We start from the raw sequence: 14,218 nt of genomic DNA on the forward strand, positions 1-14,218 counted from the left end.
AAAACGTCCTTCACCGAAGGCATCCCTTCATTTAGGCAGATAGCCCTCTCGTGTTTTGCCATAATCGGATAAACCAAACTCAATGTGTAGCTTTAGTTCAATACGCATTTCCATCTTTTAAATCAGTAAAGAAAAAAGGATTTAATTTCAAAACTATACTTTCAATTTTAATTTTGGATATATGTGGATATACACAAAAAATATTAGTTTCAAAAGTCATACATAGCTCTAAGTACTAACTTTAAACACTGTAAGTAATCTTTCCTTTTTTAAAATCATTGGGCAATTATTTCGGGTGAAACTTTCTTGTTGCCTTTTCTGGTATTGATATAATTTCTTTAAAAGTTTCATTTTGAGAAATAACGAAAATTGCTTGAAAAACATATGCATGGTTCACATCCACCTTAAATTGGCTTTCGTTATAAAAGTAATTGAAATCACAATGCTGCCATAGAATCACAAACTGAAATTATTCATGGCGAAGAAATTCCAAAGTTTTTCTGATTTCATCATCACAGTTGAAATTCCTTACGTTCAAATAATTAGTTAGATCATATTTTTAAAATATACATGTAGTTTAAATAATTTATGCAATTCTAACTAAAATCTGAACTGCGTAAATTTCTATAATTTTTTTTCATTCAAACCATTCATTTAAATTCCAATTTTTGTATTTTCTAGTAGTTCCAGTATTTCGCATATGATGTTGTTATTTACCATGCATGATGTTATTTACTATGAATTCTGTCATACTTATATGCATCATGTATTTGTATCACAAAATATTTATAACCAAACAGGCGAATTTAAAAAACGTTTTCAGTCATTTTATAAGAAAATATCTCTTTTATGTAATTATTTGAATTTTTTTTCCAAAATCTTAGATAACTTGATGAAAAACTTTTCTGAAAATATAAATAAAGTAAAAGTGAAGTCATAAAAATGCGGTGTAAATGCTAATTAGTACTTAAATATACTTTTGAAATGGTAGTTTATGCTTTGTAATATTTTGAAGCGATTTCTACATTCTCAAGTCTGAGTACCTTTTTTAAAATTTATATATATATCACACAGACATTTCAGACAGAATTATTATACAATTTATTAAAGTTCTCTTTCGAGCTTTCGAAAAGCAAAAAATATAAATAATTTCGACCTTCATTACTACTTTTAGTATATTTCAAGGATTGACTTAATTTAATTCCGGAACAGCCGCACTTCCAATAACAAATTCAGACGTATTTCGTAGCATATAAGTCCTATCAGAGTAGTTCTCTCACATTCGTATAAAACTTCCCATTAAAAATATATGTACAGCTCACAAACATTTCCAGCTTCGAAGGAATTAAATGATTTTCCCACTTAGCCTTGGAATATGGATACGAAAGCAAAGGTTCACTCATTTTGTTTTACTTTTTCAAGGACTTCTCCATAAATGAGAAAAGATTTGAGGATTTAATTTGAGGACTTTATTTATTTAAATTTTAAGCATTAGAAATGTAAATATAAATCAATCTGAAGACTGTTGCGATCATACATCAAATGCTTCGTGACAAAAGTTCCCTTTAACATCTTCAAAAATTTAAATGAAAGCTTTTAAATTTTTAAAAAGAATTGCTTGATGACAAGAGTGGGATTTAAAAATACATAAATGTATTTTTTTCATATAAAATAACTTTGTAGCCATGCTAGATATTAAATTCTCATATTTTCTTCATCTTCTTTAATCTTATTCTTTAGTATCTAATATTTCTGAAATTATAGTTTTTTCTTTCACGTGAAATAATTTCATAAACTATATATTTGGTCTTTTTTATTTTATTTATTATTTTATTATTAATGGCAACACAATTCATCGAAATCTGTGGAAACTGAATATGTTTTTTTTTTCTTTGAAATCAAGCGTACATACAAACAGTACGTATTTGCCGTGACATAAAATCGTTGCTGCCAGATATATAATTTTGTTATCTTTGATTAAGTAGTTATTTTAGTTTTAGACGAAACATCATATGTTCCGTTGCGAAATTTAAGATGCTACTTTTTTAATAAGGCGAAAGCCAAGACGGTAAATCTAATGCCCTATACACACAGAGCCAAAGAAATTGCCTTCAGCTTTAAAAAAGTATTTTCTCAATTAAGCATCTCTAGGAAGTTGTTAGAATAGTTATGTTTTCACTTTGCAGATTTGTTGCCGTGACAAGTTCGAAAATATTAGAAGCATCATTGGAAGTAGATTATTCTATACGTTTAGGAAATTCAGGTAAGGAAGCAAAATCATTTTCCATGTAACGCTGGTCTTATTAAGCAAAATTAGCTACTAGAAATGCAAGTTATTTTCACTACATAAACATTCGGGGATGACAGCAAGTGAGAAAGACTTATATAAATAGAAGCCAAAGCTCCAGTGCTTATTAAACTATAAGTAATGAATTACATAACATCGTCAACCCAAATCGTAACGATCTAGCAATTGCAGTTATGTAATTTTAAGCAGTATGCTATAGTTAAGGATGCAATTCGGAAGTAAGTTTCAGCCAATACCTCTTTTTAATTTGATTTTATACTTGAATTTTTGTCTATAAATGTCTTCCAAATTGGTATAAATGCATTGTATGTGGAGGGAGATGATTTGAAATGGAGCGTTAGACACTGTGGTAAAACTCTAGTTCGTCAATAGCTTGTCTGTTGCCTCACAGCGCTTTGAGCATCATTCTTACTTCTTTTCATTTTAATACGCAGTCACAGAGATCTAATTAGTAAGCGGTGGAATTATTAGTAATTATAAGTAATTATTATAATTAGTAGGGTTATGGAAGCCATATCTGATAGTGGAGTGTCACTTGGAAGCGTTGACTTTATTTCTCTCTGCAGCTAATTCCAAGCTGATTACTAGTATTACAAATAGCTACGCCGATACAATTGCATTGCTGCAGTTCTAGAAAAGCTCAGTACTATCTTTACTGTGTGTCGCCTAGAGCTGCTGGCCACCTCTTTTCCTTTCTTTTTTCATGTTACGCTACCTTATATTAACTTTAATAAATGATTTGCTTGTTTTATAGAGATTCATTTTCTGGATTACTTCACTTTTAATTCGCAAGAGACTGGCATGTATAAAACCAAAAGTCGGAAAAAAGCTTTCTGGATATAATGATTTCTTGATATAACATATACATTTAAGATTGCTTTATTCGTATTGTTCCGGTGTACCGGAACAGAACAACTCAACCTGACTCACTTTTGGCACTATGCCAAATAATATTAATTAAAAAACAAACAAAGAAAACACAGTTGAACTGTCAGACTCAGAAGATCACATTCGCAAGGCAGTTAGAATGCTGTCTATTGTTACGAAATGTATTGGCGCGGTAAGATGCCTTCCCCGCAAAGCAGTTTTAGGGTTGCCATAAAATGGCAAGATAAGGCCAAATTTGGCGAGAAATCGCCCATTTGGAGACAAAATTGACGATATCCCATGGACGGATGGAAAACTTTCTGGAACGAATTCTTACCGGTTTAGCTCAGAATGTTCTTGAACACAAGCCGACAGTTATATAAACCCTGCTGGTACGCGGAGAGTTAGTCAGTTACGAGTTAGTATCGAGAGTGTGCCTCGAGAGTGCAAGATAGTTAGTGTCTCGAGTTAGTCAGTCCGTGCGGAGTCGATCGAGTTGACAGCCGGGCAAGCGAGTGCTGAGCGGATCGTTGAGTACATCGAAAGAGTCTCTTAGTGTATCGCGGTTAGTGCATCGTCGAGAGCTGTGGAGTCTGTGGAGCTGTGGAGTCCGTCGAGTCTGTGGAGCTCCGGGAACGACTGAACCGAAGAGTCGGGAGTTGTGCTCTGTGTATCGTCGAGTGCATCGCGAGTTGTAGCGTGGAGAGTGTCGAGAGTACGTGGAGTTCCGAGAACGACCAAGCAGAGTCGGGAGCTGTACTCTGGTGCTTTCCAGTGAAGCTATCTCCACCGTTATAGCCTGAAAACCTGACGGCTGTGTCGCTAAATGTTACAGCGTGTATATAGTAGTTCTTCGACGATTGTAAACGTGATATTCGAGCTGTCTTGAATAATACTGGCCAATAAAGTGTGTTTCGATACTTCATTAAGTGTCGTCGTTATTCACGCACGAACCCCGTAAAGTACGAACTAACTAAACGATAAAAAAATAACGTAACACTATTTTTCATTATTTTTGCTGTCGCATCTACAAGTTTTATATGTCATTTTCTTGTTTATACTTATATATTGTGCAACTGCTTAATATAAGTTTTTTGTTTTAAAAAAATGATGTGTAACTAATTCATTCACATTACATCGCAACACGTATGAAAGTCAGAAGTTTTGAAAAATGAGCTGCTGCAACTTCCAGTCATTATTGTCAAATTTTATTTTATTCTTAGTATGAGAACATCCTGTTTTGAATGACAAATTAGAATAAAGAAGTGTTCATTCAAAATCTCATAAATGGGATTCCCATCTCCTTTGAGCACAGAGACTTTCGGCAAAAGCTCTCAAAGTGACAAGTAATGAATGTTGATAGTCGTAAATTAATTTAAGATACAATAGTTCGTAAATTAGTAGTTCGTAAATTAATTTAAGATACAATTCAGCGCAGTATCTGCTTAATATATATACGTTATTACCTTATTTTCAGAGCCCGTGTAATCTTATTTTATTCAGATGTGTAACCCTACGGCTTTCAAGCGCGCCTCCTAGCGGCCGGCTGAGCGAATACAGCGTTCTGAAAGTAATAGGCGAACAGTAAATGAAAAGAAGCCATGACAAGGTAGAGTTGAGAAAATGGTAAATGAAAACAGGGAGAAAATGTTTTTAAAAGAAAGATTTTTACGAAAAAAGGTAACTGACATAAATGAAAAAAGAAAGGAAAAACAACGTTTTAACAAAGTTGGCAAACAATGAATAAGTATCAACGGTGGTACAGGCGATATATAGATATTCTGTCTTCTAGCTTTAGGCTTTTGTAAGTCTGGTAATTCTTCCTTTTTATGCTGGGAATAATAAAATGCGAACGCATTTTAGCAACAAATTTTCCTATTCTACCACCTATGTGCATACCTTCAGAGTAATGTTTTTAATGGAGAAGAGTAAAATATTTAAGAAACTTACAACGCACAGAATTATGGTACCTTGGTTATAAATTGCAGCCGACGTACATTGAAAGTACGATAGCATGGAATTTGTAAGACTAGCCAGGAAAAAGATCTACAAGTGTTGTGTTACCCACATAGCTGAGTCTCTCCGTCTCATGTAATCTGAATGTGATTCAATTCAAAGAGTTAATCACGAATTCTAACAAGTATGAAGAATAATTCGTAAAGAATGTATTTGCTAATATAATTGATGAAAGAAAATTGGTTGAACATGCAGCTGAAAATGACAAGTTAGTGTTCACTGAAAAGGAAAAATTTAGCGTGAAAAACAAGCCAGCTGAAAATCCCTTTATGTAAAGAAAACTCTTGAAAATGAACGAATCGAAAAAAAACGTTTCCTCGAGTTAGAAAAATTTAAACTTTAATTGAAGTTGCAAAATATTTCTCAAGAAGAAGAGGTAGGTCAGGAACTAGATCAATCCAAAAAGTATATTACGAGAGCTGTCCCTAAATTTAAACCTAAAGAAGATGAAATTGGATTGTATTTGACAAATTTTTTAAGTAAATTTTTTAAGTGTTCCTAAATCAAAATGCATTTTTTATCTGATAATTTCATTGTCAAGAGAAATAGCACAACTTATTGCAAAAGATGAGAAAGTTCGAGATTACCGAGAAATTAAGGAAATGTTCTTAAGCGATACAGTTTAACTGCTGATTGTTTTACACAGTTTTTTCTCAACAAAAAAAAAAAAAAAAAAAAAGCCCAGATACAACCTGAGAAACTTCTACTTTGAACTAGCAGCATGCTTTGAAGGATGAATGATAGAGTTTAGTGTTACAGATTTTGAGCAGCTTAAAAACCTAATTATTAGCGACCAACCTAAGGAACACACACCCTCAGACCTTAGAAAACATTTCATGGATTCGTGGGCAGAATGGAATTAGCTATTGAAGTTAACAGAGAATTTGGATGCCTCTGAAAATGTTCGTCAAGTATTAAAGACATATTCAGAGCCATCTAACAAATGAATTTAAGAAGTGAGTTCCCTACATCAAACAGAAAATTTCAGTCCACTCCGATATGTAGAGAAGCTAACCCCGAGAACATAACAACTCTACACTAGAAAAAAAAACATGCAATATTATGGTTGTGGAATTCCTGGATATTTACAATCCAAATGTTCTACCTGCTCAAGATCTAAAGGAGAAGCAAAAGCGTCTTTAAGTAGTATTAATTTGCTTATGTTCGAATCACCCACACGTCCATCCAGTTTAATTATCCTTAAAATTTGTGGAATGGATACCGGTGCGTCACACTCTATTGCTTGAGAAAAGTTATAACGTATGCGGCAAAGTAAAAAAGTAAAGTTTAAACTCAAACACATTTCTTTGACACTTGCTGATGTAACACAGAGTAATTTAGCTGCCTTAGACTATAGTTGTGGATTTTAATGTAGTAAAGTGGTACCCACAGAACTAATTGTTTTGCCTGTAGCAAAAGGAAACACTGTTAAGAAGTGACGAAGATAAACTCTAAATACAGAACAACGTACTCAACTAAATCGCTTGCGGCAAGAATTCATGTGTTGCTTCGAACCAAAAGGAGACCCAGCCCCATATAGTGAACATTGCATTAATGCGAGAAACAAGCCACCGATTTCAAAACCTCCTTATAAAATGAATCCTGAAAAAACAGAACTGCTGGAAAAGAAATTAAATTTTCTCCTGGCTAATGCTACAATTGAAGAATGTGAATCTCCATCTACCTGTGCTATTGTATGGTGCCTAAATCAAATGGGACCATCGGACTTCGCGATCTAAATGCCACTATTATCGTAGACAAGCACCCCTGACAGCCTACATGTCAACCATCAATCTTAAATCAGGGTGTCATCATGTCAAAACACATGAAGCTGATCATGATAAACAGCTTTCATTTACCAATTTCGGACATATAGATATTTGTTAATGCCTTTCAGATTACGAAATGTATTCGTTGACGTTTCAACTCTGAATTGGCAAATTTAGAGCAGGCTAAAGGGTGTCTCTGTTATATCGTATTCAGACGATGTCATTACTTTACCAAAGACTTTTGATCAACACGTAAGTTAGATGCTTACAAACTATTTCCGAGAGACTTCTTCCTTTAAACTCCATGCTATTAGAGAACAATGTCATTTTGCGTGTGAGAGTCAAATATTTAGGTCGCTGGATAGCCACAAATGGAACTGAAATTTACCAGGTAAATGTGTCCTCTGTTCAGAGAATTCCTGTGCCAACCATTTTTAAGGAAGTTCGGTTCTTCTTGCAAACTTGCTCATGGTTTAAGAGATATGTTTCAAACTTTGCGAACATCCCAAGCCTATTTAATAATCTTAAAAAAATGATGGATTTTGGGTCCTGAACTGCAAGAAGCTTTTGAAGAACTGAAAGATTAATAACATGCCCGGTATTTCAAATAGTTACTGAAGTGATCCTTTAAAATGTTTTCTTAGCAAATGAAACCAAAATAATGCTTTCATAAACTTAAAATATTTCAAATTATCACAAATCCTAAAACATGCCCAGCTGCAAAATATTTCTATAGCTTTCCTCGTGTAAATGCAAGCCGAATTTTCTTAGAAATTAATCCGCTAGGAATCTGTTCTCTTAAGCAGCTATATTTGCAGTGTTCTAGTTTGAATCAATTAATCAATCAAATTAAAGCAGCAAGGCTCAACATCCAACATTATGAAACATTTCCCTTAATTTCATTTCGCTCTAATCGATTTCTAGTTATTCATTAAGCCATTTAAAACTCTAAATTTATCAGTGTAACATAGAAATATTAAGCATTGTCTGGAAAAAGGTGTTTCCTAAAAGAATTTTCTGTCGCCCATTAAAATAAATTCGTTGGAAGTAATACGTCTTCCATCTTCTAAAGAACTCATTAAAGATTTAATTTCTTTCCTATACCTTCTTTTGGGTAAGTAATTTAGGACATAAACCAATTTCAGGCAGTCCATTAAACAACAACCTGATCACTTGTGAAAATATAGATTGCCGAGGAATCGGAGCAAATAGCAAAAGTAGCTGTTGATAAAAGGAAGAGCGAAATTAAGCAACCCATACGCAGAATAAAGAGGCATGATTAGAATAAAACAAACCTATTAAAAAACTTAATGTATAGAAACTGAAGTACTTACCTTTCGTGAATATACTTAGATGTTTACAATCAAATTTCTGAGTTACAACCTCTTTTATTTCTTTAATAAAAAACAAATTCAGTGTGATATCAAGTTATTTACTTCTGTGATTTAAAAACCTAAATCCGAATAATTCATTTTAAATACACTACCGCAAGACTGAAAAAATAAATGCCTTAAACTGTTTTCGAAATGGAATGTTTGCTGTAAAAAAGTATTTCAAAATATGTTTGAGGAGAGCAATAATTCAAGGAGCAATAATGGCTGGTATTTTAAAATATGACATATGTATTTTAAGATATATATTTAAAGATGCGAGATAAATATCGAAATTAAACCACCTTCTGATAAACCATATCTTTCGACTAATAAGCAACATCTCAACATGATAAGACATCTGGTGCTCAATCATCGTTGTTTAACCACTGCAGATATTGTTGAACAAGTTCCTATATTACTTTCATCTCTCAGAGATTTTGCACCAAAATAATATTACTGCTTATAAGCTCTGAGGTTTTATGAATCCTAGGCCAAAAATTCAATAAATACGGTGTGGCCAGAAAGTTTCTTTACACCTGTAATTAACAGTGTAAGATGGTAAGATATTTAAGATTTGAACGTCCCTTCCTGATCAGTGATATTACAAGAGTGTATCTCAAGTGAATTTCAACGTCATTGCCCATCAAGTGTTACGTAACTACCCTGGGAGGAGAAAAAAGGTCTGTGCAATTAATCATTTCATTGTCTCGCCTTTCTGTGCTATGTGAAAAACAATAGCACGCACCAGCGACTTCACTTTGCAAGAGCAACAAGTGAGTAGGTCTATGAACGGAAGCACAACAACGAAAATATGACACAGGTGATGAAACAATCCGGCAAGGTGCCACCAAAGTAGTCAGATTTTGATCGCTTGGGAGAAGAAAACTTTTCATCTGGTAAGTGTTTTGGAGTCACCCGTATCTGTATAAGTTTTTATTTTTTGCAAATAATACTAGGTGCTTTTCGAAGCGTGAGTTACTGCTTTGTCTAGATGAAGTTTCACTCTTTAAAACTCATCGAAACAAAGAAATTGAACTTTATCTGTAAATATGGCATATTTTTCTTGAAAGTATGTTGAGTTGATTTCAACGTCTTTTTCCGCTGATCTTATTTTTAATTTCCCATTGTAAGAGAATCCTGCGATAATCATAAACCCCTTACTAAAACTTTCTTTACACTGGCAATACCAGGCTTATATGTTTTATCTATTTGCTTACCGTAGACTTTTTCTTGTTGCAGTCATTTTAGTAAATCCATGCTTAATCAAGGATCGCTATGTATTTCCATTTATTTCCTGCTAAATAATTTTCATGCTGGGTTCTACAAATTATTCCGTGTTGAGCTATAGGCTTCGGAAAATCTGGTGAACTTTATGGTTTTTAGGTTTTTTTTAAATTATAAATCTTAGTTTATTGTTTTCTTTATCGCTATTTCAGATGTATTTAAAGATTTTGTAATTGATTTTTGCTACGGCAGAGTTTTGCTTCTTGCCCAAGATTTAACTTTAGAAACACTAGGAGACTTTCTCGAGGTTTTATCGAGGAAAATCTAGTTTCGAAAGTAAAATTTAAATTTCCTTTTTTTTTCTTCCCGGAGAATTTGTGCGTTAAGAAAGGTTTTCTGTAATAATTCATTATAATTAAATAATATTATAATCAATAAGATTTCTTAATGAAATGCCTCTCGTGTAAAAGTGTTCATCAAAATATAAACTTGTATAATAAATCGGAATAGTAAGAGCGGAGTTGAGTCTGCCAATTGTTTGTTTTCTTTTCATTTATTATATATCCTCATGATTACAACTGACTCATTTTTTAATGGTTACATGATATGCTTCATTATGTTTAGCTTAACGTTGAGAACTTTAATTAAGTGTATAGCCATTCAACCGTCGCGAAGCCGGAAAAACACCACAACGCACTGTGCGCCCTTTATTCGGTCTTTTAATTAGAGTTTACTTTATGTTATTCAGTAATTTATTTCAAATAATGATATTTAATGTTTTGGGGCCATTAAGAGTAATATCTAACAAATATGGGGTGCCGTGAAAGCGCCACAGAACAATAAATACATTTAAAATATTATCTGATACATGTTGAACAGGATAAAAATTTATAAGCTTCCTAAAAATAAAGCCTTTTAGATCTAGACGTCAATCAGATTCTGATCATTTCTGATTTTACTACATGTCAGGCTTACTTTGTATTGAATAATTTTGATAGTTTGAGAGCGCTAAAACAACGTTCGCATATGAATTAATAGTAAGTGCTGCATTACTTCTCACAGAAAATATCATAGCTCTACCGTCTGCTTTCGCTTTACTATCCTGTTAAAGCTTTGGCATTTACTTCTGGCGTTATATAATGTATTGATTATCTCTGGGAGCTGTATCCCTATAATCTCGGCTCTAAGGCGGTGAACAAAGCCCCAGAATTCGCAGGAGAAGTGGGACTACCTCGAGTGGGCGCTTATGTATTAAGCCCTGGGGCACCATATTAGAGTGCAGTGTCCCTATATTTTACCTCTAAATAACTAACTAAACCTGGATCAGAAAACTGCACCACACTGCTCGATAGATATATAAAGCTCCAATGCATTAAAAGTGCCCAAAGTAAATCATAAAATAAAGCAATTAATATTCACGCTGTGAACTTCTGTTCGGTTACTCTCTTACTATATGCCCTGAATTCTACCAATTAAATTGAGTTCTTTACACAGATTAATCAATTATAGAAGATTTGATTTTTGTGCTTTCTTAGGCGACTTTATTTTAAGTCGAACTAAAATAGTGAAAAATGAAATAAAGTGAAACACAGGAATACCTCTCTTAGTGTAACTTCACTCAGTGCTGACTTCGCTGTAGTACGATTAGGTAATCTGAATAATATATTTTATTCAGTGCAGACTAATTCAGTATTGTGCAGTTTGGAAAGATTTTGTGCCTAAATAATACAGCCTAAATATTCCCACTAAAATATGTACTGCCGAAATGAACAGTGCTGGTTGGTGATGCGCGCATGCTCATTCGCCAAGAGATGCGGTAGAATAACAGAGCAAACTTGCCCTCAATCTCTACAATAGCCGTATCCCCTAATCATTTGTTATTCTCAGCATCTGATTCGCTCTTTTTTAGTATTAATTCAATCCTAAACCCATTATTAATCCACCACAAATTATTGAATATACAAGAGAAGCTAGAAATTATTAAAATTCATAAAGACGGTGCATCATATGCCAAGATTTCGAGAGATAAAAGAATTCAGTTCGAAAGATTTGGAAAGATAAAAATAAATATAAGGAGAATAGATGGCTACGAATTTTGCTTCCAAGAAATTTGTAAGACAAATAGTCCTTTATTACAAATAGAAAAAATTCTTTCATTTTGGGTTGATTACTGTTACCAAAAACAAATTCCATTTAAGTCAACTAGAAATTCAAGCAAAGTAATAGTCTCTTTTCTAAAATAAAAACAGTCTCGAAACAAAACTGATGAAAATTTTCAAGTGAGCCCAGAGTGGCTCTTTCGCTTTAAAAAAACGCTTAGGGGTTCATAATATTCGCATTGTTGATGAAAGCGCAAGTGCAGATAAAGAAGCAGCGTGAAAACTCCCAGAAGAAATAAAACAAGTTATTGAAGGAAAAGGCTACATAATGAACAGATTTTTGACGTAAGATTTTCACTTTGCTAATGAACAGACGAAACTGGGTTGTTCTGCAAAAAGCCGCAATCTTACCTACGATCGAATTACTTTACTGTTCGAAGGAAATGCATCTGGTGATGCCAGATTAAAGCCCATGCTTGTGTATTGCGCCAAAAACTCTCGTGCTTTAAAGGAATTTGTCAGAAACTGTTTAAAATATCGGACACATATGGGATAAAGCGAGTGAAAATAATATGAGAAACGTGCGTAAATAAGTTTTGCTTCATTGCGCTAATTATGCTTTTATTTTCAAACGGATATAATCTCAGCAGAAGTCGAGAATCTCGGACATGATTTAGACATTGACTCATTGGTGTCCGCCGATAACATCGCGACAAATACATCGCGGACGAAAACGTCGCGGAGAAAACAATGCAAGGCGAAAACGTCGTGCTACAAAACATTGTGGTACAAAACATCGTCGTCGAAAATAAAGCGGTTCAAAAACTTCGCAGTTTAAAAACATCGTCGTCGAAAATATCGTGGTAAAAAATAAAGTATCTACAAATCATCGCATGACGATAACATCGCAAACATGCTTTTTTCAGGCTTTAATAACTGTAAATGGAAATATGGTTCTCATAAGGATTTATGGGCGCAAGATGTAAAGAAGGATAATTTTTAATTTCACAGCTTTTTATTGACTAATAAATTTTTGCTGAAAAAGTTAAATTATTACATTAATTAATTTAAGACAACTTATACATTATACTTTTTATGAAAAATTACCAGTAAAAACTTTATAAAAAGGATTTATTAATGGCCTTTGTTAGTTAACTATGTCGGTTTAAAATTCTATTGAGTGATACAAGTTACATTAATTTTCTATGCTTAAGTTTCCTTCTTATTTTCTCAGCAAAAATTTATTAGTGAATAAAAAATATGAAAGTAAAAATTATCCTTCTTTCCATGAAAGAAGCATGTCTGCGATGTTATCGTTATGCGATGATTTGTAGATACATTATTTTTTACCACGATATTTTCGACGACGATGTTTTTAAACTGCGATGTTTTTGAACCGCTTTATTTTCGACGACGATGTTTTAGGACTGCGATGTTTTCTCTTTGCGATATTTTCTCCCACGATGTTTTGTAGCACGACGTTTTCGCCTTGCGTTGTTTTCTCCGCGACGTTTTCGTCCGCGATGTATTTTTCGCGATGTTTTCAGCTGTAACCGACTCATTGGATGCTGTCAGTGTCATGGACTGTGTTCAAACGGAATCTCAGCATCATAATGCCGAATTTTCTCAACAACACAGAAGAAGAACAGGCTTACGAAGGAGAAACTGAAACTGAAGAAAATGTGCAAGCGGTAAAATTTCCCATTAAATAATCTCGAAGAATTATTCAATGCCATTAGAACAGCATAAGAACTGATTAAAGAAAATGATCCGAATAAAAAGGAAGCCTTTAAACTACGTTAAAATTAAAAAGTGCAACTCCTTGTTATGGCATAATGAACAAAGAAACAAAAAACAGTTTGGTTAAAAAAAGACTTTGCCTGACTTTCTACGGAAAAAAAAAAAAGTTTTCCTTTTTGATTTTGTAAAGAAAAATAAAAGTCATCTATAACGTATTGTACTTTTTACCCTCTTATTATTTTATATTAATTTTAGGAATATTTTATTTGATAGGAACGAAATACGAATTTTTCTATAGCAATAATGTTTCGCTCATTTAATGCGGTACTTTAGAATAAACAAGTAACAGTACTTAGCGAGGTATTCCTGCATTTATTGCAGATATAACAACGGAAATAATGCTCTTGTAACTCTGTTAATTCTCTAAGATCCAGTTTGTCGTAATTAATTTTTATTCATACAAAAGCAAATGAATTAATTTCCGACAATAATTTTTTTCGCTTAAAATGTGGTTATAGCTTTCACTTAGTAATTTAAAAAAGAGTTGGTATCAACACATGACAAATACTCATATTTCATTTCGTTAAAAGTGTTTAATTTTTTATAAACTATAGACCATAGATTTCTTTACAAAATAAGACTGAATATTTCCAAATCTGATTGGATACTTATCAAGAAATATATTTCAGAATTTAAATTTGAATTACCATTCTGTATGGACAACGAACATTATTCTACAAGCGAAAATCCTGTTAAAATCATCTAATTATGAGTCGTTTTTCTGGTAGTTGGCAAATGGATTTTATAACCTAAACTGTCGCA

General features: G+C 33.2%; 1 protein-coding gene across 2 annotated transcripts in view; it reads left to right on the forward strand.

Moving 5' to 3' along the window:
• Positions 1-14,218, forward strand: part of LOC118189110 (uncharacterized) — a 497,793-nt gene that overhangs the window by 329,893 nt on the left and 153,682 nt on the right. The gene's annotated exons all lie outside the window — the stretch shown is intronic.

Source organism: Stegodyphus dumicola, chromosome 5 (genome assembly GCF_044657685.1).
Source record: "Stegodyphus dumicola isolate Sdum_Otavi_A_Nest chromosome 5, ASM4465768v1".
In the NCBI taxonomy this organism is placed as follows: Eukaryota; Metazoa; Arthropoda; class Arachnida; order Araneae; family Eresidae; genus Stegodyphus; species Stegodyphus dumicola.